The following is a 25,364-nucleotide window of genomic DNA, read 5'->3' on the forward strand; positions in this document are numbered from 1 at the left end:
AGCCCAGTCTTCCAGCACACTGCTCTGGAGGTGCCCAGGGGGCAGATTGCAGTGAATTATAAAGCAGTTTGGTAGGCACTGTTTATAAACATTATTTAAAGCTGGCATTAACAAGAGATCTTCCAAGCCTGACGTGAAAAGCCGCTGTTTCAAGGCATCTGTCTTTCCTAATACATTTGTTTGCCACACTGACTTCTAACTATCTAAAAGCTGGAAAATAATTTTTTTCCGCTGCGCTCTCTAGATAGTTGGTAGATCATCTTTAGTGTCTGGGGACTGCTTAGGAGTAAAGGCATCTGTGTCATGACTGAAAAACATCTCATAGGAAAATTGTGCTATTATGTTCATTCACTGAGCTGGAATTTAAACCTAATTGTTCATATGTTTTTCCCAAAAAGGGTCATTATGATAAATTGTTTCTAGTTCTGTTCAGACATTAAGACAGTAGAAAGTTTTTATAGCAGTTTAAACACTTTTAGACAATAGTTTACTGTCATTTTTGCCAATGAACTAGTGGTCCGTTTATATAACGTCTTTATCATAAAATAGAGAAGATATTATAATACATTTCTATTAATTCATATTTACTCTTATATGTGTAAACAATGAAAAAATGAATTGAATCTTTATCTGATAGACTGAATATGATTAGGGGTAAGGTTGTAAATGTGTGACAGTCTTCAAATTCTTTCTATCAATATAGGACAATGATAAGAGTTTTAGTAGTCCTTAACGGATGTAGGGGCTTTAACTGGATGAAGGAAAAACAAGTTGTTATCTATTTGTTACCTGTATTTTGACCTATTTATTAAGTTGTGGCTAAGTTGGGGCTTTGTCTAGTTAAAATAAAAAAATGTGTCAATTGTCGTAATGAGTAAATGAAGAGTATACTGCTCTTGTTTCACCAAAGCTGCTGATGGTTGGTGTCTAGCATCCATCTTTGTATTAAAGGGGTACTCCGGTGGAATTTTTTTTTTTTTTAAATCAACTGGTGCCAGAAAGTTAAACAGATTTGTAAATGACTTCTATTAACAAATCTTTACCCTTCCAGTACTTTTTAGCAGCTGTATGCTACAGAGGAAATTCTTTTCTTTTTTTAATTTCTTTTTTTGTCTTGTCCACAGCGCTCTCTGCTGACACCTCTGTCCGTGTCGGGAACTGTCCAGAGCAGCATAGGTTTGTAATGAGGATTTTCTCCTGCTCTGGACAGTTCCTGACATGGACAGAGGTGTCAGCAGAGAGCACTGCAGACAAGACAAAAAAGAAATTCAAAAGGAAAAGAATTTCCTTTGTAGCATACAGCTGCTAAAAAGTACTGGAAGGGTAAAGATGTTTTAATAGAAGTCATTTACAAATCTGTTTAACTTTCTGGCACCAGTTGATTTAAAAAAAAAATAAAAAATAAAAATGTTTTCCACTGGAGTACCCCTTTAAATTCTAGAAAACAAAATAATTAAATACATAGAATAGCTGCATCATTTCCGTTGATCTTCTGGGTCGCCTTAATTCTAAAACTTTTTGACAGCGGAGGCGGGTAAGGTTATCCGAGTGAAGGTATAAAAGAAGAATGGTTAGATTTTAGAAAACGGTAATGAGATAACAAAAAATAGAATGTGCTGACATTTTGCATAAAAAAATGCGGCCTACTGTATTTTCCGGTAACGTCTGCTTATGACACAATGGGAAAGAAAGGAAACCCAGAGCGCGAGGAACACTGGCTCATGTCACAGATACTTTGAAGTAGTTTGCTAAAGTAAAGACACACGGGATAGCAATGAAATTATTGTTCCACAGAGACCTTTCCCAGCTTCCCTCATTTGCATTTTATTTGTTTACTGCATAAATTGTCACATCCCTCGTAATTTATGCACTCGCCAACACAACATCTGCTGGGAGCAAAACAGGTAATGTGGCATTTAATAATTTTACTTAAGAAAGTAATTCAGTGTTTAATGATTACATTAGCAGATGCTGCTATTTTTCTTTATTTTGTGTGCTGACTTTCTATATGTATTATGCCCTTTTCACTGAATGGCTACCATAAGGCTGAGTTCACACATTGTAAAATCAAAACAAAAAACAAAAATACAATTAAATGTCTTTTTTTTTTAAAAATCTAATGATGTGTTTTATTAAAAATCTGCATTAATTCCATATTTTTTTTAAAACTATGTGTGGATGGTTTTCCATAATGTAAAGAAGAATTCTTGTTTGGATACCATAGATTCGATTTTTTTTGTGCCCTAAAATATTGGCTGTTTATGTATATCCAGTTTATTTTTCTTTTAGGGCAGTGGTCTCCAAAGTGTGGACCTCCAGCTGTTGCAAAACTTCAACTCGGAGCATGCTGGGAGTTTTCGTTTTGCAACAGCGGGAGGTCCACAGGTTGGAGACCACATTTGTAGGGGATGATTAAAAAATGGGAAAGGTATGATTTAGGTTTTGACTTGCAGTACCACGTTTCACCAGTGACGGTGACAGATAGCGCTAAAATAGGGACGCAGCCTTTACTTTGGGTACGGCAATTGTTTTAATAAATGTAACTAGTTTTGCACTGAACTTTCTCCGAGATCTACACTATCTTTTTAGAAATAAGATACACAATACACTTTCTATATTTTTAGTGCAGCAGTGACCTGAATAGGGCAATTTTATTATAATTTTATATGGTTTATGGTATTATTTTATATGGCATACATACATAAAAGGTTAAAAAAAATTCAATAGAAATGCGATTTATACAGAATAGTCCCTGGTCATTGGATGAGGAGTTAATACATTTTAAAGGGTGCAAGTACGATAACAGTCAGACTTTTCTAACTACAACTCCCAGCCTGCTCGGACAGCCTTTGGCTGTCCGGGCAGTCTGGGAGTTGTAGTTAGAAAAAGACCAAGAGAAATATTAAAGGGGTTATCCAGGTAAAAACTTTTTTTTATATATATCAACTGGCTCCAGAAAGTTAAACAGATTTGTAAATTACTTCTATTAAAAAATCTTATGAGCTGCTGAAGTTGAGTTGTTCTTTTCTGTCTAAGTGCTCTCTGATGACACGTGTCTTGGGAACCGCCCAGTTTAGAAGCAAATACCCAATAGCAAACCTCTTCTCCTCTGTGCAGTTCCCGAGACAAGCAGAGATGTCAGCAGAGAGCACTATTGCCAGACAGAAAACAACAACTCAACTTCAGCAGCTGATAATTATTGAAATGATTAAGATTTTTTTTATAGAAGTAATTTACAAATCTGTTTAACTTTCTGCAGCCATTTGATATATATAAAAAAAATTTTTCCCCTGGAATACCCCTTTAATGATGATGTGAGCCATAGAGACTTCTGTGAGCCCCTCTTATCATCTGGCTATGCGGTTAGTAGGACAGATACTGGTAATGTGGTTTATTAATATCGTTCCCAGAAAATGATAGAAGCAGTGATGTAAAATATTAGGAATTTCCTAGTTTTACACTCAGAATTTTGAAAATATGTATAGATTAATGTGTGAAACATGTATTCCCTACATGGTCAGATTATTTCTGTCCATCTTTTTCCAATAAAAATACAATAGATATTATGTATTAAACATTGTAAGGCACCAGAAATCGAATCCATACATAAGAAAATATGGTGGACAGCTCATACACCATATTTACTTACATATTACTCACTGACATGCTGTACTTACAACATGATCGCTTTAGAAGATGATTCAGTCACTAAATATTGACATAACTCTTTTTAATTTTAAATATTAACAAACACAATAGTATTAAAGATAAAAGTGCGGCCTAGGGAAGACTTTGTATCAAAGGTTTTGTACTGAACATAAAATCCAAAGTTAAAGGGGTACTACCGTGGAAAACTTTTTTTTTTTTTTTCAAATCAACTGGTGCCAGAAAGTTAAAGAGATTTGTAAATTACTTCTATTTAAAAATCTTAATCCTTCCAGTACTTTTTAGGGGCTATATACTACAGAGGAAATGCTTATCTTTTTAGATTTCTCTGATGTCATGACCACAGTGCTCTCTGCTGACCTCTGCTGTCCATTTTAGGTATAAGGATTTTCTCCTGTTCTGGACAGTTCTTAAAATGGACAGCAGAGGTCAGCAGAGAGCACTGTGGTCATGACATCAGAGAAATCTAAAAAGATAAGCATTTCCTCTGTAGTATACAGCCCCTAAAAGTACTGGAAGGGTTAAGATTTTTAAATAGAAGTAATTTACAAATCTGTTTAACTTTCTGGCACCAGTTTATAAAAAAAAAAAAAAAAGGTTTTCCACGGGAGTACCCCTTTAAAGTGGATTGGGGTATATTAATGGGCAGCATAATAGAGGGAGGATTGTTGAGCCCAGAAAAATATTTCTTTTCAATTATATGATTCAGCATTATTGTCTGCAAATTTATGTCTCTAAAAACTTTTGAAATATTTCTTAGTAGACATTACTATTTTAGTTCCATTCAACAGCATGCAGAGGAATACCGTGCCACAATTTGGCGCCAATTCCAATGGCCCATATTTATCAAGTGCCATGATAACATTTGAGTACCGACACATTATGGAAGAACCATTTTATTTTTTATTTTTTCTGAGCAGAGGGGCCATGAGCAGGGGCATAGCTATAGAGGTAGCAGTTGCACTGGGGCCCTGGTGCCTAAGGGAGCCCCAAAGCACATCTGCTCCATAAAAGACCAATATTATAATTGGCATATGGGGCCCTGTTGCAGATCTTGCATTGGGGCCCAGAAGCTACAAGCTGCACCTCTGGCCATGGGCTTTCTTTAGGGCCTTAAATGGGTATTCCAGAATTTTTATTTATTTGACTATGCTACAGGGGCTGTAAAGTTAGTGTAGTTCATAATATAGTGTCTGTACCTGTGTGTGATGGTTTTCCCACAATTCTTCTATGATTTTCACTCCAATATTTATTTTTATCAGTATACAAAATGACTGTTGTCTCAGCTTTTCCCAGCTTCCAATGCCACCGAGACCTGACTCACTAGTCAGCTGATGACCGGGAGCCTGTCTGCTTCAATGGGTGGAGCAATCACTTGGTGGGAGAGGGATCAATCTGCTACAGTTGTAGGCACCCTGATTGAAAACCACAGGTCTTTTAATGGATACAGCTCATTTATGTTTCAATGGGTGGGGTGGCTGATGTGTGGGAGGGAGGAAAATGGAATTATGGGATTTGTAGGCAAAAAAGAAAACTCAAACAGGAAATACCAGTTCACAAAAAGCTAGCCACAGTATTACGGTAATCTCACAACATAGCCATTTATCCCCAAGACAAGCGCAGATCCTTCCTAAACATGTCCATTACTGTCTGCCAGGTATGTACTAAAATCCCCTTATGGTGGATAACCCCTTTAAGATACTCCTTTTAGCAGTGGTTGCTTTTACAGTATGATATATAGAGATATGTTGGGAGAAAAGTTCTCAAAGTAGACAAAGAAATACAGTAACTGACAATTTTAGGTACACTAATATGCTAAAAGAAAATCGCAATACATTTACCAAAAGAATATTTTTTATGGATGTTATTATTTTTCTTAAATTATAATCTTTGTGCTCCATTGCCACATCTTTTACAATGGAATACTACAGCTCAAAACCTACTGTAGTCTAATCTGTCCCACAAGTAGACAAAAGACAGTATCACTTTGCGACAGCATGCCACCATTAGCACCAATCTAGCATTACCTCAAACAAGTTGGATAATGTGTCGTCCTACCTTGTAATGTACAATGTCTAAAACTACTACATCAAAGAACCAAGGAATGTAGCTGTGCAGATGCCATTCTATAGGCCTGGGCACCATATTAGTATTGGGGTTGCAAGCTCTGGATACTCTGCCCATAAATAACAATAGTGCTTTCTTTGTAGTGTTTATTGATGGCCCCATTGGATCCCACAGGTTGCATACAAGCTTCACTTCCCAAATTTGACTCTTTTACTGCATTAGTCTATGGCAGGCACCGACAATGTTTTCGACTACATCTTCCATGATGCTCTTACAGCCAAAATGCTGCCAAAGCATCCTGGGAGATGTAGTCCAAAACATCTGCAATTCCAAAGGTTGCCTATGCCTGGTCTATGGAGAGAAAGAATCTGATCGGGCGGCTATTACTGATGATCGCAGGGGGTTTAGAACTGAGACCTGGTACGATTCTGGACATGTCTGGATGACATGCCAAAAGTGTTTACAAATGAAATGAATGCTTTCTAATATTCTTCCTTTATTGCATAATAACAAAAGAACAACGTGGACAAGTTGTGAGAGCCACAATTGTTTTGCTCTTTATGTGCATCAACATGTCTCAATATGGCTGGGTTCACAAATATCAGTCGTCAGGCATAGGGGAAGCTGATGCTAGAACTGATCCCATTCATTTGAATCGGACAATTCACAATCATCAGGGGTCTCAATTTTGACGCCGGATGGTTGGACACACCGGAAGGCACTGGGACAGGGTCTGCCGTCCAAAAACAATGGATGCCAGATGCCATACAACTGATGACAACTTGTCATCACTTGTGGCATCAGTTGCGTCGAGATCTAGGCTGAGTTCACCTATGTCGGACAAATGTGAACCCAGCCTAACAATATTACAATTTTCAAATTTGAAGATTATCAGAACTGATATTATGCATAGTTTTATATAGTATAATATAAAACTATATGCAACATGTAAGTCTAAACAAGTGCAGAATGTGTGCCTATAAAGTCTCATTTCCGTGTCATTGGTCTTTTTCCAGGCTTAAATATCTTAATACGTAGAACAGTACTTTGCACTCAACTACACAACTCAGTCAAATACATATTTATTAGATGTTTGTAAATATTGCAGATGCCTGGCAGGACTCTCCAAAACAACATATCTGTTTCTCCCCAAAAGCAATTCCCCGTATGTACACTTAGGCTGCGTTCACATAACGATTTCTCCATCCGACTTGAGGACACGATTTTATAACTTAAAGTCGGATCCATTGACCTCCATTTAAAAATCAGATCAATTACACTCATCCGATTTCACACGATTTTTGTTCGGGTCTGAAATCGGGTTTGACCACGATTTCAGAGCTGAACTAAAATCGTGTGAATCGGATGCGGATCAAATTGGATTTGTGTAATTGATCAGATTTTTTAATGGAGGTCAATGGATCCGACTTTATATAGGATTTCATACAATTTTAAGCTATAAAAATTGTGTACTCAAGTCGGATGGAGAAATCATGATGTGAACGCAGCCTAAGCCTTAGCTAGAATAATAGGAGTAACAATTTACCAGAGCTGGGATGAGTTATATAGTCCACACAAAGCATGAATTTCCTATCGTAAATTTGGCGGCAGATTTAGCTTATATTTCCTGCTACATTGATAAAGTGATATGAAAACTGCAACGTAAGCGACATGATGCAGAAAATGTTCACGGCCTTTGCAAACTGTGATCCACTGTTGACGTTGCCAATCCACAGCTTTTCCGTCCTACGTGAAATCACCCTTTACTGCGCTATCAAAGCCCGATGATCAACAGGACAAATTGTCTATGCAAAGTTGTTGTGGCTGCTGTAAAGGATATCACATTGTGAGTCCATCTGTAAAAATTTGCATAGGGTTCAGTAGATGGAAATTAAACAAAGCAAATTTTCTTGGATTAAAAAAATAAATAAATAAATAAAATGCAAAATAAATAAATTAAATGGTTGACGACTGTATAGAGCCAATGGCTTGTTATTTCCCAGAGCAGAAAATTCTATCGTGATTTAGGCTGGAGACCCGGAGATCACCAGCAGAGGGAGTATTTATTTTAATAGGGTTAGACCTGGTTAAGGCGACCACATTTGACAACCATTTCCTAAATAGAGCCTAGATAAGCTGCTAGTGGATCTCAACAGGGACATGCAAGTTGCTGTATACGTTATTTCTATATATGAACGTTTGTTATGTGGTGGTTGCAAAAAATAAACAATAATAATAATAAACATAGCCAAATGTATGTCAAATGCTTTTCAGATTTCAGGGCACAACCGGGTGCACAGGCGGTGGTTTGCGGTACAGTGCACAATATATCACAATATATTGCACACTGATTGTGTACTGTATCATGGACCCATATATAAAACATTGTCTGATTATGGTCTTGGGTTTACTATACTGCTACATGAAGGCCTTCCTAGTGTCAACCCAGAACAATGATTCCCAATCGGGGTGCCTCCAGCTGTTGCAAAACTACAACTCCCAGCATGCCCGGACAGCCTTTGGCTGTCCGGGCATGCTGGGAGTTGTAGTTTTGCAACAGCTGGAGGGTCCCTGGTTGGGAAACACTGGCCTAGAAGGTTTAATGATGTCTGCATCGCCTTACCATGATGTGTACTCCATGGGACTCCATAATACTGCAATGCTGCTACGGGAGAAATATTTTTTATGTAGAATCCACCAGAAAACCGACTTATGTCTCTGTTTAAAATTTTAAAGGGGTACTCCGCTGCTCAGCGTTTGGAATAAACTGTTCCGAATGCTGGAGCCAGCGCCGGGACCGCATGATGTTATGAGGGGGCGGGGCTATGACCTCACAAGCTCCCAGCGTCGGCTCCAGCGTTCGGAACAGTTTGTTCTAAGTGTTGAGCAGTGGAGTACCCCTTTAAGGAGGCACATTATGGTCCCATAGACTATCGGTGCTGTATTATGGCTCCATACATGTGGACACAAGACACTTTACACTAAGTGAATATGCTCCTTAGGATAAAGGAGAAAAGACAAACCTATCCTATAGAAAACAAATGGCTTTATTAGTGTCCTTTTCTTACTTTGTTATAGACAAGTTTAGGTATAGAAGACGTTGTGCGGTTTAGTTACAAATTAACTTTTCCAATGATAAGTAAAAGTTGTCAAAAATAATGAGACATCTTTCTAATTCTTCGGTCCTGAATTTCTGGTTCATGGTGATGTATATACGAAAAACCAATATTTAGAAGATTATGTAAAGGTAGAGGTTTCACTTGGATCCCCTGTCTGGCGAGTGGGATGAGGGGAGTGGCCATTTTGCTGCATAAGAAGACATGGCAATGCATTTCCGAGCAGAATCCGCAGAAAGAATAGACTATTAGACTAGAGTCTATTCTTTCTGCGGACGCTGTAATCGGGATTTCTGCGGCCAAAAATAAGTTTCTGCTGGGGAAATTCCGCCGAGTGCACAGTACAGCAGAATCCCATTGAAATCAATGAGGTTCTGCTGCAGCGGAATGTCCATACGGAATACTCCTGCGGAATTAGAGTAGGGGATTTGTTACATCAGCTCCATGTTAATCTGTTCACGGAGACATCATCATGTCTTACATTAAACTATTGTGATATTGATATATGCTGTAGAGCTATGTATGCTATGTTTTATATATCTATGAAATGTGAAATATTGAATGAACTATCCCACATTGGTCTCTTTCCACACCCCAGACATCCTGGGGTTAATTCAGGGCTGTATCCAGGTGTATGAAGGTCTGTTGGGCACAGTGGGACTACAATATCTCTAAGGCTGGGTTCACATATATCTGGCGTCAGGCAAAGTTTGCCTCCGGTGTGCATCGGGAGAAAACTGAGGCTAGAACTGATCCCATTCGTTTGAGTGGGACAGTTCACAATCATCCAGCGTCTCAATTTTGACGCCGGATGGTTGGACACACCGGAGGGCACCAGACAGGGGAATGCAGCTTGCTGCATTCACCTGTCCGCTGTCCAGAAACAATGGACACCGGTTGCCAAACAACTGATGACAACTTGTCATCAGTTGTGGCAACAGTTGTGTCCAGATCTAGGCTGAGTTCACCTATGCCGGATGCTAGACATGTGTGAACCCAGCCTAACTTGGCTTGGCTTGATAAGGGTAGAGCACATTCACGTAGGTCACCATGGGCCCTACACATCCAGCAGGTTTACCTGCTTTGCCAGGTGCCAATGCCAACCCTTGGTTAAAGGGCTCACTAACATTGGCACTAGTTGTGTGTGTATGCTTGTGGTTGCCCCTATGGTGACAGGAATTGACATAACGGTCTATGTACCATGCACAGCATTGCAGCATATTGTTTATTGGGATTAGCCTGAAGTTTAATAATATATTTTCATTGAAAACTGTTTTTTTTATATGGTATATTTATACATATCCAATAGATTTTATTGGTAATAGTCATAAAGAAAATAGAATCTTTAAAGCTAAAACTGTGTTATTATTATTATAGAAAACCTCCTTATGTCACTATTATTGTTACAATTACAAGAAGCAATGAGTTTAGACGTTCTTTATAACCTGCAGAACAACAAATAAATACATTTTTATCTCATATTTTAAGGAAACCTATAATGGCATAAATAAATGGAATAGTATAAAGTTTTTCCACTAGGGCTCCTTCGCACATGGTATTTTTTCATTAAAAAAACATTAAATGCTTGCTGAAAAACACGCTGTGAACTTCATCTTTTTGGTTAGCTTTTTTTTTATGTAACAAATTCGAACGTGCATTTTTTTATGGCAGTTTTAAAGTCTTGTAAAGAACCTATGGTAAAAAAAAAAAACAGACAAAACAAAAGAAAAAAATTATTTGAAGGGCAAAATACCAGTAACCACCCAAAAACGCCTTAAACCAATTGCAGAGAAATACGTACCTGAAAACCAAAAAAAACATAGTGGTGTCATTGGGGAATTTAACCTAGTGATATACCTTTTGTATTTTGAACAATTCATTAAAAATTATAAATTAACATCTATTTTTTTAATATGTGAATTTTTATGTGTATGCGTTTTTTTTTCAATACACCGTATGGATATCGGTTTTAGGCCAAAGTTAGTAGGTTGGATTTAAAAATGCCTGTTCTACATTCGTGCAGCATCATCTGTATTTCAGTGACATTACAAAAACAGGAAAAAATAGATCATTCTTTTACAGAAAACTAAACAAATATAGCTTTAAAAAAAAAAAAATGAACAAAAATGTATAAAACACAAACACAAAATGTAATAACCTGTAAGATGTATCTGTATTTTCATACATTTCATTCATACAAGTGTGAATAAACTCTTAGGTTGCCTTTACACATTTCTTTCTATAATAGGCCTCTTTTCCCCAGCAGTATTCTAGTCAGTATGGGTTGAAAACATGGAAGATGTGCAAATCTTTACATGATACATTCACACATGGGGGGAATTTATCAGTGTTGGTGTGGCTGAAGAGATTTTCTACAGTTTGTTGTTTTTTTTTATTTTTTGGTGTTCATGCACTTAATATATCAAAAAGGTACATGCAGTATGATACATATGATACATAAGGCATAAGTCCACAGGTGTCAAGCAAAAATGTTGTTGAAGGCACTTTTTTTAAGCCAGCCCAATGAGGGTGTAGATTTGCACTAACTGCCCTGATTTGCGTCTTTTTTGCACTTAAATGCAAAAAGGCACAAATAACAAATTCATGACCAGATGAATTTTGGAAAACTTCTACACCAAAAGTCGGGTTGAAAAAAAAAATGCACTCAAAATACACAACAAATCCAGTGTACATTGAATGATAAATCCCCCATGGTATTTTTAATGAAAAGCAGGAGTGGAACTGACACAGAAAAGGGTGCAAGTATTATCATTTTAGTTTTTTTCTGTGTGGACATTGACTGGAATAACACATGCAGTTTTTGCGGCATTAAAGGGGTATTCCAGGAAAAAACTTTTTTATGTATATCAACTGGCTCCAAAAAGTTAAACAGATTTGTAAATTTTTTAATAGAAGTAATATACAAATCTGTTTAACTTTCTAGAGCCAGTTGATATATATAAAAAAGTTTTTTTTTCCTGGAATACCCATTTAAGGCATAGTTTTGAATGCATTTTTTAAGTAAAATCTGGGATTGTATAAAAAAAAATAAGGATGATTCAAATTATTTTCTCAACTTATGAATCAGCGTGTTTCCATGGTTAAACAGTCAAATTAACTTGGACTTTGTTTCTAGGTAACCTTTTTATGTATGCATACTTATTATTAGTACGTTCCCACCTGTCGTATACGCAGTGTATTTCACCCTGTGCAAAATCTGAAGCAGCAGCAGGAAATACGCTGCGTATTCCTCGCTCACCATACACACAAGGCTTTCCGGCGGCAGCCCTATGTGTGTAGTGAGTTTTGGAGGGAGAGCCGTGCGTCACAGTCACGCCATCACACGGCCCTGCTCCAAAACTCACTACACACATAGGGCTGCTGCCGGAAAGCCCTGTGTGTATGTGAGCGAGGGATATGCAGCGTATTTCCCGCTGCTGCTTCAGATTTTGCACAGGGTGAAATACACTGCGTATACGCCAGGTGGGAATGTACCCTTAGGCTGGGTTCACACATTGTAAAATAAAAAAAAAAAATTAAAGTCTTCAAAAACGTATATGGAAGGGTGTAATTTTTATTCTAATAATGTGCTTTATAATTTTTTTTTCCATAACACACACTGTTTTAAATATAGGGCATTTTTTTTTTTTAATACCTATTTTACGGCTGTATTTTTCTTTTGTTTTTACGATGTGTGAACACAGCCTGAGGCAAAAAGTTAAACTAGGAGAAATAAAAATACATATTTTTTGCAGCTGAACACTATAAATAAGTGATTACGGGTTGTTGTAGTGTATGCATAACAAAACTTGTGTACACTGAAAATATATCACTTTGTGTGTTTTCATGTATTCATATCTTCATTGATTTTAGTCTTCTCTTCTTTGTGCTTTTGTTTTCACTTTTTTTATTAATGCTTTTATTTTATACTTTATGGCATATATTATTATTGCCAATGTATAGTGTAGCAACATTGCCAAAGGATAAGGAAACAACTGTGGTCTTTAGGTCTATTACACAAGGTTGTCTGATGAATTTGGATATTATTTAATGTCAACAGTGTTTCCTCAAAATATATTGAAGCAGCCAAATTCCCGTTTTTTTTTTACCTTGAAATTGACCATAGCAAGGAAAGTATGGTATCCCAGTAACCACATAAGGACATGTAATATAAATAGATATATTTTATCACATTTATTTCCATATTCCTTTTTCCTATTAGGATATTTCCATTTGTTCCCTGACTATACATAGGATGAATTATATGCTCTCTACATTCCAAGCCAGAGGCGTAATTGTAGCTTCTGAACCCCAATGCAAAATCTGTTAGGCTGGGTTCACATACATCAGTTGTCCGACACAGTTTTCCTCCAGCGTGCTCCGGAGGGAAAATGATGCTAGAACTGATCCCATTCATTTGAATGAGACAGTTCATGATCATCCAGCCTCTCAATTTTGACGCTGGATGGTTGAACCCGCTGGAGGGCACCGGAGAGAAACAATGGACTGCTGTCCAGAAACAATGGACCTCAGATGCCATACAACTGATGCAACTTGTCATCAGTTGTGGCATCAGTTGCATCAAGATCTAGGCTGAGTTCAGCAATGCCGGTGTTACGCCGAGCGCTCCGGGTCCCCGCTCCTCCCCGGAGCGCTCGCTTCACTCTCCCCGCGGCAGCGCTCCGGTCACGTCCTCTGACCCGGGGCGCTGCGATTCCGCTGCCAGCCGGGATGCGATTCGCGATGCGGGTAGCGCCCGCTCGCGATGCGCACCCCGGCTCCCCTACCTGACTCGCTCTCCGTCTGTTCTGTCCCGGCGCGCGCGGCCCCGCTCCCTAGGGCGCGCGCGCGCCGGGTCTCTGCGATTTAAAGGGCCACTGCGCCGCTGATTGGCGCAGTGGTTCCAATTAGTGTGTTCACCTGTGCACTTCCCTATATCACCTCACTTCCCCTGCACTCCCTTGCCGGATCTTGTTGCCTTAGTGCCAGTGAAAGCGTTCCTTGTGTGTTCCTTGCCTGTGTTTCCAGACCTTCTGCCGTTGCCCCTGACTACGATCCTTGCTGCCTGCCCCGACCTTCTGCTACGTCCGACCTTGCTTTTGCCTACTCCCTTGTACCGCGCCTATCTTCAGCAGCCAGAGAGGTGAGCCGTTGCTAGTGGATACGACCTGGTCACTACCGCCGCAGCAAGACCATCCCGCTTTGCGGCGGGCTCTGGTGAAAACCAGTAGTGGCTTAGAACCGGTCCACTAGCACGGTCCACGCCAATCCCTCTCTGGCACAGAGGATCCACTACCTGCCAGCCGGCATCGTGACAGTAGATCCGGCCATGGATCCCGCTGAAGTTCCTCTGCCAGTTGTCGCTGACCTCACCACGGTGGTCGCCCAGCAGTCACAACAGATAGCGCAACAAGGCCAACAGCTGTCTCAACTGACCGTTATGCTACAACAGTTACTACCACAGCTTCAGCAGTCATCTCCTCCGCCAGCTCCTGCACCTCCTCCGCAGCGAGTGGCCGCTCCTGGGATACGCTTATCCTTGCCGGATAAATTTGATGGGGACTCTAAGTTTTGCCGTGGCTTTCTTTCCCAATGTTCCCTGCATCTGGAGATGATGTCGGACCTGTTTCCCACTGAAAGGTCTAAGGTGGCTTTCGTAGTCAGCCTTCTGTCCGGAAAAGCCCTGTCATGGGCCACACCGCTCTGGGACCGCAATGACCCCGTCACTGCCTCTGTACACTCCTTCTTCTCGGAAATCCGAAGTGTCTTTGAGGAACCTGCCCGAGCCTCTTCTGCTGAGACTGCCCTGTTGAACCTGGTCCAGGGTAATTCTTCCGTTGGCGAGTATGCCGTACAATTCCGTACTCTTGCTTCAGAATTGTCCTGGAATAATGAGGCCCTCTGCGCGACCTTCAAAAAAGGCCTATCCAGCAACATTAAAGAAGTTCTGGCCGCACGAGAAATTCCTGCTAATCTACATCAACTTATTCACCTAGCCACTCGCATTGACATGCATTTTTCAGAAAGGCGTCAGGAACTCCGCCAAGATATGGACTCTGTTCGCACGAGGCGTTTCTTCTCCTCGGCTCCTCTCTCCTCTGGTCCCCTGCAATCTGTTCCTGTGCCTCCCGCCGTGGAGGCTATGCAGGTCGACCGGTCTCGCCTGACACCTCAAGAGAGGACACGACGCCGTATGGAGAACCTCTGCCTGTACTGTGCTAGTACCGAACACTTCCTGAGAGATTGTCCTATCCGTCCTCCCCGCCTGGAAAGACGTACGCTGACTCCGCACAAAGGTGAGACAGTCCTTGATGTCTACTCTGCTTCTCCACGTCTTACTGTGCCTGTGCGGATGTCTGCCTCTGCCTTCTCCTTCTCTACAGTGGCCTTCTTGGACTCTGGATCTGCAGGAAATTTTATTTTGGCCTCTCTCGTCAACAGGTTCAACATCCCGGTGACCAGTCTCGCCAGACCCCTCTACATCAATTGTGTAAATAATGAAAGATTGGACTGTACCATACGTTTCCGCACGGAGCCCCTTCTTATGAGCATCGGATCTCATCATGAGAGGATTGAACTTTTGGTCCTCCCCAATTGCACCTCGGAAATTCTCCTTGGACTTCCCTGGCTTCAACTTCATTCCCCTACCCTGGATTGGTCCACTGGGGAGATCAAGAGTTGGGGGTCCTCTTGTTCCAAGAACTGTCTAAAACCGGTTCCCAGTAACCCTTGCCGTAACTCTGTGGTTCCTCCAGTAACCGGTCTCCCTAAGGCCTATATGGACTTCGCGGATGTTTTCTGCAAAAAACAAGCTGAGACTCTACCTCCTCACAGGCCTTATGATTGCCCTATCGACCTCCTCCCGGGCACTACTCCACCCCGGGGCAGAATTTATCCTCTCTCTGCCCCAGAGACTCTTGCCATGTCCGAATACGTCCAGGAGAATCTAAAAAAGGGCTTTATCCGTAAATCCTCCTCTCCTGCCGGAGCCGGATTTTTCTTTGTGTCCAAAAAAGATGGCTCCCTACGTCCTTGCATTGACTACCGCGGTCTTAATAAAATCACGGTTAAGAACCGCTACCCCTTACCCCTCATCTCTGAACTCTTTGATCGCCTCCAAGGTGCCCACATCTTCACTAAATTGGACTTAAGAGGCGCCTATAACCTCATCCGCATCAGAGAGGGGGACGAGTGGAAAACGGCATTTAACACCAGAGATGGACACTTTGAGTATCTGGTCATGCCCTTTGGACTGTGCAACGCCCCTGCCGTCTTCCAAGACTTTGTCAATGAAATTTTTCGTGATCTATTATACTCCTGTGTTGTTGTATATCTGGACGATATCCTAATTTTTTCTGCCAATCTAGAAGAACACCGCCAGCATGTCCGTATGGTTCTTCAGAGACTTCGTGACAACCAACTCTATGCCAAAATTGAGAAATGTCTGTTTGAATGCCAATCTCTTCCTTTTCTAGGATATTTGGTCTCTGGCCAGGGACTACAGATGGATCCAGACAAACTCTCTGCCGTCTTAGATTGGCCACGCCCCTCCGGACTCCGTGCTATCCAACGCTTTTTGGGCTTCGCCAATTATTACAGGCAATTTATTCCACATTTTTCTACCATTGTGGCTCCTATCGTGGCTTTAACCAAAAAAAATGCTGATCCCAAGTCCTGGCCTCCTCAAGCAGAAGACGCCTTTAAACGACTCAAGTCTGCCTTTTCTTCGGCTCCCGTCCTCTCCAGACCTGACCCTTCCAAACCCTTCCTATTGGAGGTTGATGCCTCCTCAGTGGGAGCTGGAGCTGTTCTTCTACAAAAAAATTCTTCCGGGCATGCTGTCACTTGTGGTTTTTTCTCTAGGACCTTCTCTCCAGCGGAGAGGAACTACTCCATCGGGGATCGAGAGCTTCTAGCCATTAAATTAGCACTTGAGGAATGGAGGCATCTGCTGGAGGGATCAAGTTCTCCTGTTATTATCTACACCGACCACAAGAACCTCTCCTACCTCCAGTCTGCCCAACGGCTGAATCCTCGCCAGGCCCGGTGGTCTCTGTTCTTTGCCCGATTTAATTTTGAGATTCACTTTCGTCCTGCCGATAAGAACATTAGGGCCGATGCTCTCTCTCGTTCCTCGGATGCCTCAGAAGTTGAACTCTCTCCGCAACACATCATTCCACCTGACTGCCTGATCTCCACTTCTCCTGCCTCCATCAGGCAGACTCCTCCAGGAAAGACCTTTGTTTCTCCTCGCCAACGCCTCGGAATCCTCAAATGGGGTCACTCCTCCCATCTCGCAGGTCATGCGGGTATCAAGAAATCTGTGCAACTCATCTCCCGCTTCTATTGGTGGCCGACTCTGGAGACGGATGTTGTGGACTTTGTGCGAGCCTGCACTATCTGTGCCCGGGATAAGACTCCTCGCCAGAAGCCCGCTGGTTTTCTTCATCCTCTGCCTGTCCCCGAACAGCCTTGGTCTCTGATTGGTATGGATTTTATTACTGATTTACCCCCTTCCCGTGGCAACACTGTTATTTGGGTGGTCGTTGATCGATTCTCCAAAATGGCACATTTCATCCCTCTTCCTGGTCTTCCTTCTGCGCCTCAGTTGGCTAAACAATTTTTTGTACACATTTTTCGTCTTCACGGGTTGCCTACGCAGATTGTCTCGGATAGAGGCGTCCAATTCGTGTCTAAATTCTGGAGGGCTCTCTGTAAACAACTCAAGATTAAATTAAATTTTTCTTCTGCATATCATCCCCAGTCCAATGGACAAGTAGAAAGGATTAACCAGATCTTGGGTGATTATTTGCGACATTTTGTTTCCTCCCGCCAGGATGACTGGGCAGATCTCCTCCCATGGGCCGAATTCTCGTATAACTTCAGGGTCTCTGAGTCTTCCTCCAAATCCCCATTTTTCGTGGTGTACGGCCGTCACCCTCTTCCCCCCCTCCCTACTCCCTTGCCCTCTGGTCTGCCCGCTGTGGATGAAATTTCTCGTGACCTTTCCATCATATGGAGAGAGACCCAAAATTCTCTCTTACAGGCTTCATCACGCATGAAGAAGTTCGCGGATAAGAAAAGAAGAGCTCCCCCCGTTTTTTCCCCTGGAGACAAGGTATGGCTCTCCGCTAAATATGTCCGCTTCCGTGTCCCTAGCTACAAGTTGGGACCACGCTATCTTGGTCCTTTCAAAATTTTGTGTCAAATTAATCCTGTCTCTTATAAACTTCTTCTTCCTCCCTCTCTTCGTATCCCTAATGCCTTTCACGTCTCTCTTCTCAAACCACTCATCCTCAACCGTTTTTCTCCCAAATCTGTTCCTCCCACTCCTGTTTCCGGCTCCTCGGACATCTTCTCGGTCAAAGAAATTTTAGCTGCCAAAAAGGTCAGAGGGAAAAATTTTTTTTTAGTGGACTGGGAGGGTTGTGGTCCTGAAGAGAGATCCTGGGAACCTGAGGACAACATCCTAGACAAAAGTCTGCTCCTCAGGTTCTCAGGCTCTAAGAAGAGGGGGAGACCCAAGGGGGGGGGTACTGTTACGCCGAGCGCTCCGGGTCCCCGCTCCTCCCCGGAGCGCTCGCTTCACTCTCCCCGCGGCAGCGCTCCGGTCACGTCCTCTGACCCGGGGCGCTGCGATTCCGCTGCCAGCCGGGATGCGATTCGCGATGCGGGTAGCGCCCGCTCGCGATGCGCACCCCGGCTCCCCTACCTGACTCGCTCTCCGTCTGTTCTGTCCCGGCGCGCGCGGCCCCGCTCCCTAGGGCGCGCGCGCCGGGTCTCTGCGATTTAAAGGGCCACTGCGCCGCTGATTGGCGCAGTGGTTCCAATTAGTGTGTTCACCTGTGCACTTCCCTATATCACCTCACTTCCCCTGCACTCCCTTGCCGGATCTTGTTGCCTTAGTGCCAGTGAAAGCGTTCCTTGTGTGTTCCTTGCCTGTGTTTCCAGACCTTCTGCCGTTGCCCCTGACTACGATCCTTGCTGCCTGCCCCGACCTTCTGCTACGTCCGACCTTGCTTTTGCCTACTCCCTTGTACCGCGCCTATCTTCAGCAGCCAGAGAGGTGAGCCGTTGCTAGTGGATACGACCTGGTCACTACCGCCGCAGCAAGACCATCCCGCTTTGCGGCGGGCTCTGGTGAAAACCAGTAGTGGCTTAGAACCGGTCCACTAGCACGGTCCACGCCAATCCCTCTCTGGCACAGAGGATCCACTACCTGCCAGCCGGCATCGTGACAGCCGGATACTGAACATCTGTGAACCCAGCCAGACAGGGCCATTGTCTACCATGTGGGATTTATGCTACTGGTGTCTACTTAGACTGGGTCCACATATGTCCTGCATCCGGCATAGGTGAACTAAATCTTGACCCAACTGATGCCACAACTGATGACAACGTGCCTCAGTTGCCATCCATCAGTTGTATGGCATTTGGCATCCATTGATTCTGGCACCGGGCAGGGGAATGCAGCAAACTGCATTCCTCTCTCCAGTGCTGTCCGGCATGTCCAACCATCCGGTGTCAAAGTTGCTGCATTGGATGATTGTGAACTGTCCTATTCAAATGACTGGGATCAGTTCTAGCATCCGTTTCCTTCGGTGAAGGAAACTATGCCGAATGACTGATATATGTGAACCCAGCCTTATGGGGCCCCCTCAGTCTCAGGGCCCTGGTGTAACTGCTACCTCTGCACCCCCAGTAGTTACGTCTCTGTTCCAAGCTATAGTATGTTTTCTACATGGTAGCAGTAAGTTGCTATGATGTCCATGAGATGCATGGTCTGGACATTAATTCCCTTTTTTTTTTTTTTTTTTTTTACACGTATCAGGAGCACAAACTCCTCCCAGAAAATAAGAAAAATTTATAAAATTATGCATTATTGATTTATATATATATTTTTTTACAATTTTTAATCGTAATTACTGAAGTTTTACTTTAGGGGCGCTGTCTAATCAGATAAATCTGGGCTGGTAATCAAGTGATCGCCACCAGTCTGGCTTTTAAACAAATGATATATATTCAGGGACAGTTTTAATTGGTCATACAATTGTACAATAGCTACAATGCAAATGTAATGTTCCATATAAGGAGGATCCACACTATGATATTCAAGAGCTTTTCTGATGTCACCAACTCCGCCAAAAAAGATGCCTGATAACTTTTGCTAAGTTGTGGCTAGGTTCCCACACTGTTTTTTTTCTTGTGTTGTTTGTAAAACTTCCACTACAGTTTTTGTTATTTTTGTGCTAATTGCAATTTTTTTTTCAAAGTTCTAAAATCTGACATTTTGACCTTTTGGTTTTGCCAGATCATTTTTTAAAGTGACGGATGCAGTGGTCCCAAATTTATTGTCTGCGTGTTTTTTGCGTAAACTATGCCGCAACTGGTGCAAAAAAACTGCAAATCTAGACCACCTCCTGACCAGGTCTAAAAAAAAATTACTACTCCTGTCTGTTTGCCAAAACTAAAAAATCATCAGCCACAGTGAAAGAGAGGGAGAGAGAAAGAGAGAATAAGGTAGAGAATAAGAATGTTTAAAAATAAATTAAAAAAAAAAAAAACGTGCAAAGGAAAAGTAAAGCAGTTGTCCATATGAAAAAATCAGATATATTTTTTAAGATACAAAAAAGGAATGGTAAAGATGTAAGAAACAAGATTGTTCACAATGGCCAACATCTCACAATTGCATGTGCCCAAGTTTAAAAAAAATATCCGACAAAGTGATGATAACAGTTAAAAAAAAAGTGAAAGGTCAAAAAAAATAAAAAAAATAAAAACCTGTTCAACTAAAACCTCAGTGTCTCGAACAATAAAGTTTAATTTTCCTGGCCTGTGGCAAGGTAAATCACTATTCAAATGTGAGGGAGACTCTCTTTGCAGACCTTCTTTTAGACATTAATTTGCCTTTAAAATTAAAACTAAAAAATAAATAAAGCCAAACACACAGACAAACAAGTTCCTCAGAAGCAGGGTGGACATGATCTGAAAGCGACGGTAGAAAATGATCTGGGTGCAGATTTGCGCAAAATTTATCATGGTCACTGCGATAATATGATAAATTTGGAGCAGCACCGCCAAAAAACCTAAAAAACTCATCTAGACAAACAACAAAAATGATCTAGCCAAGACCATTATTGATAAATAACCCCATGGTGCTGTAACCAATGTTCTCTCTCACCCTCAGGCTTGTTCTCTCTGCCTATTACATCATATATACACTATGAATAATAAGTGGGCATCCTGGGCCAAGCAGAGTAAAATGAGTTGCAGTGATGTGCAATGCAGCAATAAGACAAGCATATGTGATGCAGCATAGTAGGCAGCTGACATAACAAAGAGGATGTAAGCCAAACCTTCATCAGGGGTTCCCGATGTGTCCTTCCAGGAGATCAGTGAATGCAGTGAGGCTTGTGACAACATGTAACAGAAAAATAAAGGCAAATGCAAAACATTTTTAGTGGTTGGGAGTATGGGTCTGTGGATCTGTCTTATTTTGTTTTCAGATGGTTAATGTTGTTTTAGGAAAAACTCCTAATCAGTTTTTTAATCCTGATGAAGGGACTAGTTCAGCCCCAAAATGCATTGGGAAGATTTACTATTGCATATGTGTATTAGCATTTGGTCATGGTTTGTGCTAAAAAAAATTGTCTAAAATTTTGTACAAGATTCTGGCACAGTTTAAGCCAACTTATAGTTGGTTTGAACTAAGAGACTAGACAGTCTAAGAGCAGTGAGGGGGTGGGTTGGGGGCGTTCAAAGCTGCTTTCGCATTTTGGATTTTTTGCAATTTGCAACAGATTTCATGAAATAAAAGAAATGGTTCACATCAATATGCTAAATTTTCAAACGACCTGCGCCTTATTTTCACCATATTTATGCCGTGCATGCAACTTTAAGAGAGGGGACATGGCCTTGGTAAAATAGGGCATGGCTTAAAATGTACCAAAAAAAAGTAATAATATGCGCCAAAACATTCTTGGTCTTTAAAGGGGTACTCCCCTGGAAAACATTTTTTTTAAATCCCCTGGTACCAGAAAGTTAAACAGATTTGTAAATTACTTCTATTTGAAAATCTTAATCCTTCCAGTACTTAGCAGCTGCTATATGCTTCACATGAAGTTCTTTCCTTTTTGAATTTCATTTCTGTCTGACTACAATGCTCTTTGCTGACACCTCTGTCCATTTTAGGAACTGTCCGGAGCAGGAGAGGTTTGCTATGGGGATTTGCTCCTACTCTCGACAGTTCCTAAAATTGACAGAGGTGTCAGCAGAGAGCACTGTGGTCAGACAGAAAGGAAATTCAAAAAGAAATTCTGGAACATACAGCAGCTGATAAGTACTGGAAGGGTTAAGATTTTTAAATAGAAGTAATTTACAAATCTATTTAACTATCTGACACCAGTTGTTTAATTTTTTTTTGTCAAGTGGAGTACCCTTTTAACTAAGCCAGCTGATAGGCATGCATATTTTACTTTAAAAAAATTTAGCAATAAAAGCCCTGAAACTTTACACCTGTGTTTGCAAAATTAATGTTTTTCTCTGTAAGTCTATGGGAAAGTAGTAAATTTAGGCCATTGACTTTACATGTGTACAAAAACAAACAAACAAAAAACTTAATATCCTACAAGTCAATGGACATTCTTAACAGAACCATTGACAACCCAATTCTTTTACTTCTACTAATGATGCTTATATATGTTTTTCACAAGGTCATACAGATTCTTTACATGTCTTTTTAAGTTTAGCTTCTGTATTTGTTCTGCTGCTCACTCATTCTAACATCTACTGCTCAGGAAGAGGCAAGCACTGAGCCCGCCCTCACTCACCATGGAGTGCTAATCTTGTCCTTACTTGCTGGACATTGTCTTTGTGCTTTAGCTGGGACCAAGATGATGTTGTAACCAAGCAGGATTATATTCCGGATGGTATGCGGACCCCTAGTGATCTTTCTATTTCTATAAAAAGAAGATCATTTTTTACTGAAGTATATTAGAAATGTATTAGAAAGTTTGTTTTGCCAAGATGTACAACATATAAAAAGTTTTTGATTCTGACAGTGCCCATTTAACATTCCAAGCATACAGTATATATTTGTACAGTTAAGGGAGACGTAGAAGTAAAAATGACTGGAGGATCAAATAACGCAAAGTTTAACGACTGTTACTAAGGAATCATAGATTTTTCTATACCAACAATAAGAAACAATAGCTGCAAAGGTAGATGTTTGTTTGGTTTCAGGACATCATGTATATCCTCTTAAGGACGCAGGGCGTACCTGTATGCCCTGCGCCCGGTCCCGGTATATAACGCAGGGTCCCGCTTTGACCCCACATCATACCGGGTCAGTCCTGGTGGCTTATGATGGCCGGGACCCTGGGCTAATAGCGCGCGGCACAACGATCTGCTATTAACCCTTCAGACGCGGTGATCAAAGTTGATCTAAAACGAAAGTAAAACCTTCACAGCAGCTCATTCAGGCTGATCGGGACTATCCAGATAAAATCGCGATGTCCCGATCAGCTAGGACGTGAGCGGAAGCCCCCTTACCTTGCTCTGTCGCGTCCGATCGGCGTTTGATTGCTCCAAGCCTGAGCTACAGGCTTGAGCAATCAACCCCATATAACGCTGATCCATGCAAAGCTATGGCTTTGCAGGGATCAGGGTAAAAGATCAGTGTGTGCAGTGTTATATCCCCCTATTGGAGCTATAACACTGCAAAAGAAAAGTGAAAAAAAAGTTAATAAAGGTCATTTAACCCCTTCCCTAATAAAAGTTTGAATCACCCCCTTTTCCCATAAAAAATAACCTGTGTAAATAAAAATAAACATATGTGGTGTGGCATGCGTAAATGTCCAAACTATAAAAATATATTGTTAATTAAACCGCACGGTCAATGGTGTACGTGCAAAAAAATTCCAAAGTCCAAAATAACGTATTTTTGGTCACTTTTTATATCATGAAAAAATTTACTAAAAAGCGATCAAAAAGTCCAATCAATACAAAAATGGTACCAATAAAAACTTCAGAGCACGGCACAAAAAATGAGCCTTAATACCGATCTGTGTGCGGAAAAATAAAAAAGTTATATATCACTGCGTAGAAACGGAAGCCCCCAAAAGTTATAAAAGGACATTTTTTCTTCACTTTTGTCGCACAATTAATTTTTTTCCGTTTCACCGTGGATTTTTTGGTAAAATGACTAATGTCACTACAAAGTAGAATTGATGGCGCAAAAAATAAGCCATCATATGGAATTTTATGTGCAAAATTGAAAGTGTCATGATTTTTAGAAGTTAACTATCTGAATACCTGCCGTTGCCCGTTTTTTCCTTGTTGGGGAGGAAAATCAATAAAGGAGGAAGCTTTTGACTTCATATCCTGTCCTCATATATTGTTGTCATATCCCAACCTCCTATCCCGACCTCCTATCCCGACCTCCTATCCCGTCCTCCTATCCGACCTCCTATCCTGACCATCCCGTCCTCCTATCTTGACATCCTATCTCAACCTCCTATCCCGACCTCCCATCCCGTCCTCATATCCCGACCCGTAATATGTGTACCAGATATTCAAATATCTCCAGCCGTACGGAAGTTATGTGAGAACATACATTTCCCATTGATTTGCATGGGACATTTTAAAAAAAACCCGACCCTCACAAATGGGTGTAGTTAACGGTTAAATTAACTATCCTATATTTTAAGTGGACATATAAGTAACATGTGACCAAGTATTATCGAAATATCTCCAGCCGTTTGGAAGTTATGCAGTAACATATATTTCCCATAGACTTGTATGGGACTTTAAAAATAAGCCCCGCCCCTGGCAAATGGGAGTGAGTAAGGGTTAAATCACCTATCCTATGTTTGTTGTTGACATATAAGTAACATGTGTGCCAAGTTTCATGTTAATATCTTTTGCCGTTTGGAAGTTTTTGTGGAACATACATATATACATACATACACACACACACGTTGAGTTTTATATATATAGTGAGGAAAAAATGAAAATGCAAAAAATGGAAAAACGCTGAGTCCTTAAGGGGATATGGAGAGTAATATGCAATTTGTGTTAGGCCAGGATTCCACTTGGTTTTTTTCCTGGCAGTTTTTGGAATACTGCCACTGCAGTTTTTGAGCCAAAGTCAGAAGTGGATCTATAAGGGAGGAGAAGTATAAGTCCTTCCTTTATATTTCCCATTCCTTTTGAATACACTCCTGGCTTTGGCTCAAAAACTGCAGTGGCACTATTCCAAAAACTGCCAGAAAAAAAAAACAAGTGGAATCCTCGCCTCATTAGGAAAGGGGAGATTTACTAAGTTGTGCAAGTGACATATTTTTTTTTTAAAGTTTCAGACTTTATACAAAAGTTTGCGACTTTTCAACAAATACACTGCTCGCGCTAAGAGGGCATAAAGGGGGAGGGGTAGCTTAGCATGAAGGAGGGATGTCCTCCTTACATGTGACTTTAGGCCTGATTTGCCAGTTTTATATAAGTGTGAACACATAGGAG

The sequence above is a fragment of the Hyla sarda genome, chromosome 6 (genome assembly GCF_029499605.1).
Source record: "Hyla sarda isolate aHylSar1 chromosome 6, aHylSar1.hap1, whole genome shotgun sequence".
Lineage (NCBI taxonomy): Eukaryota > Metazoa > Chordata > Amphibia > Anura > Hylidae > Hyla > Hyla sarda.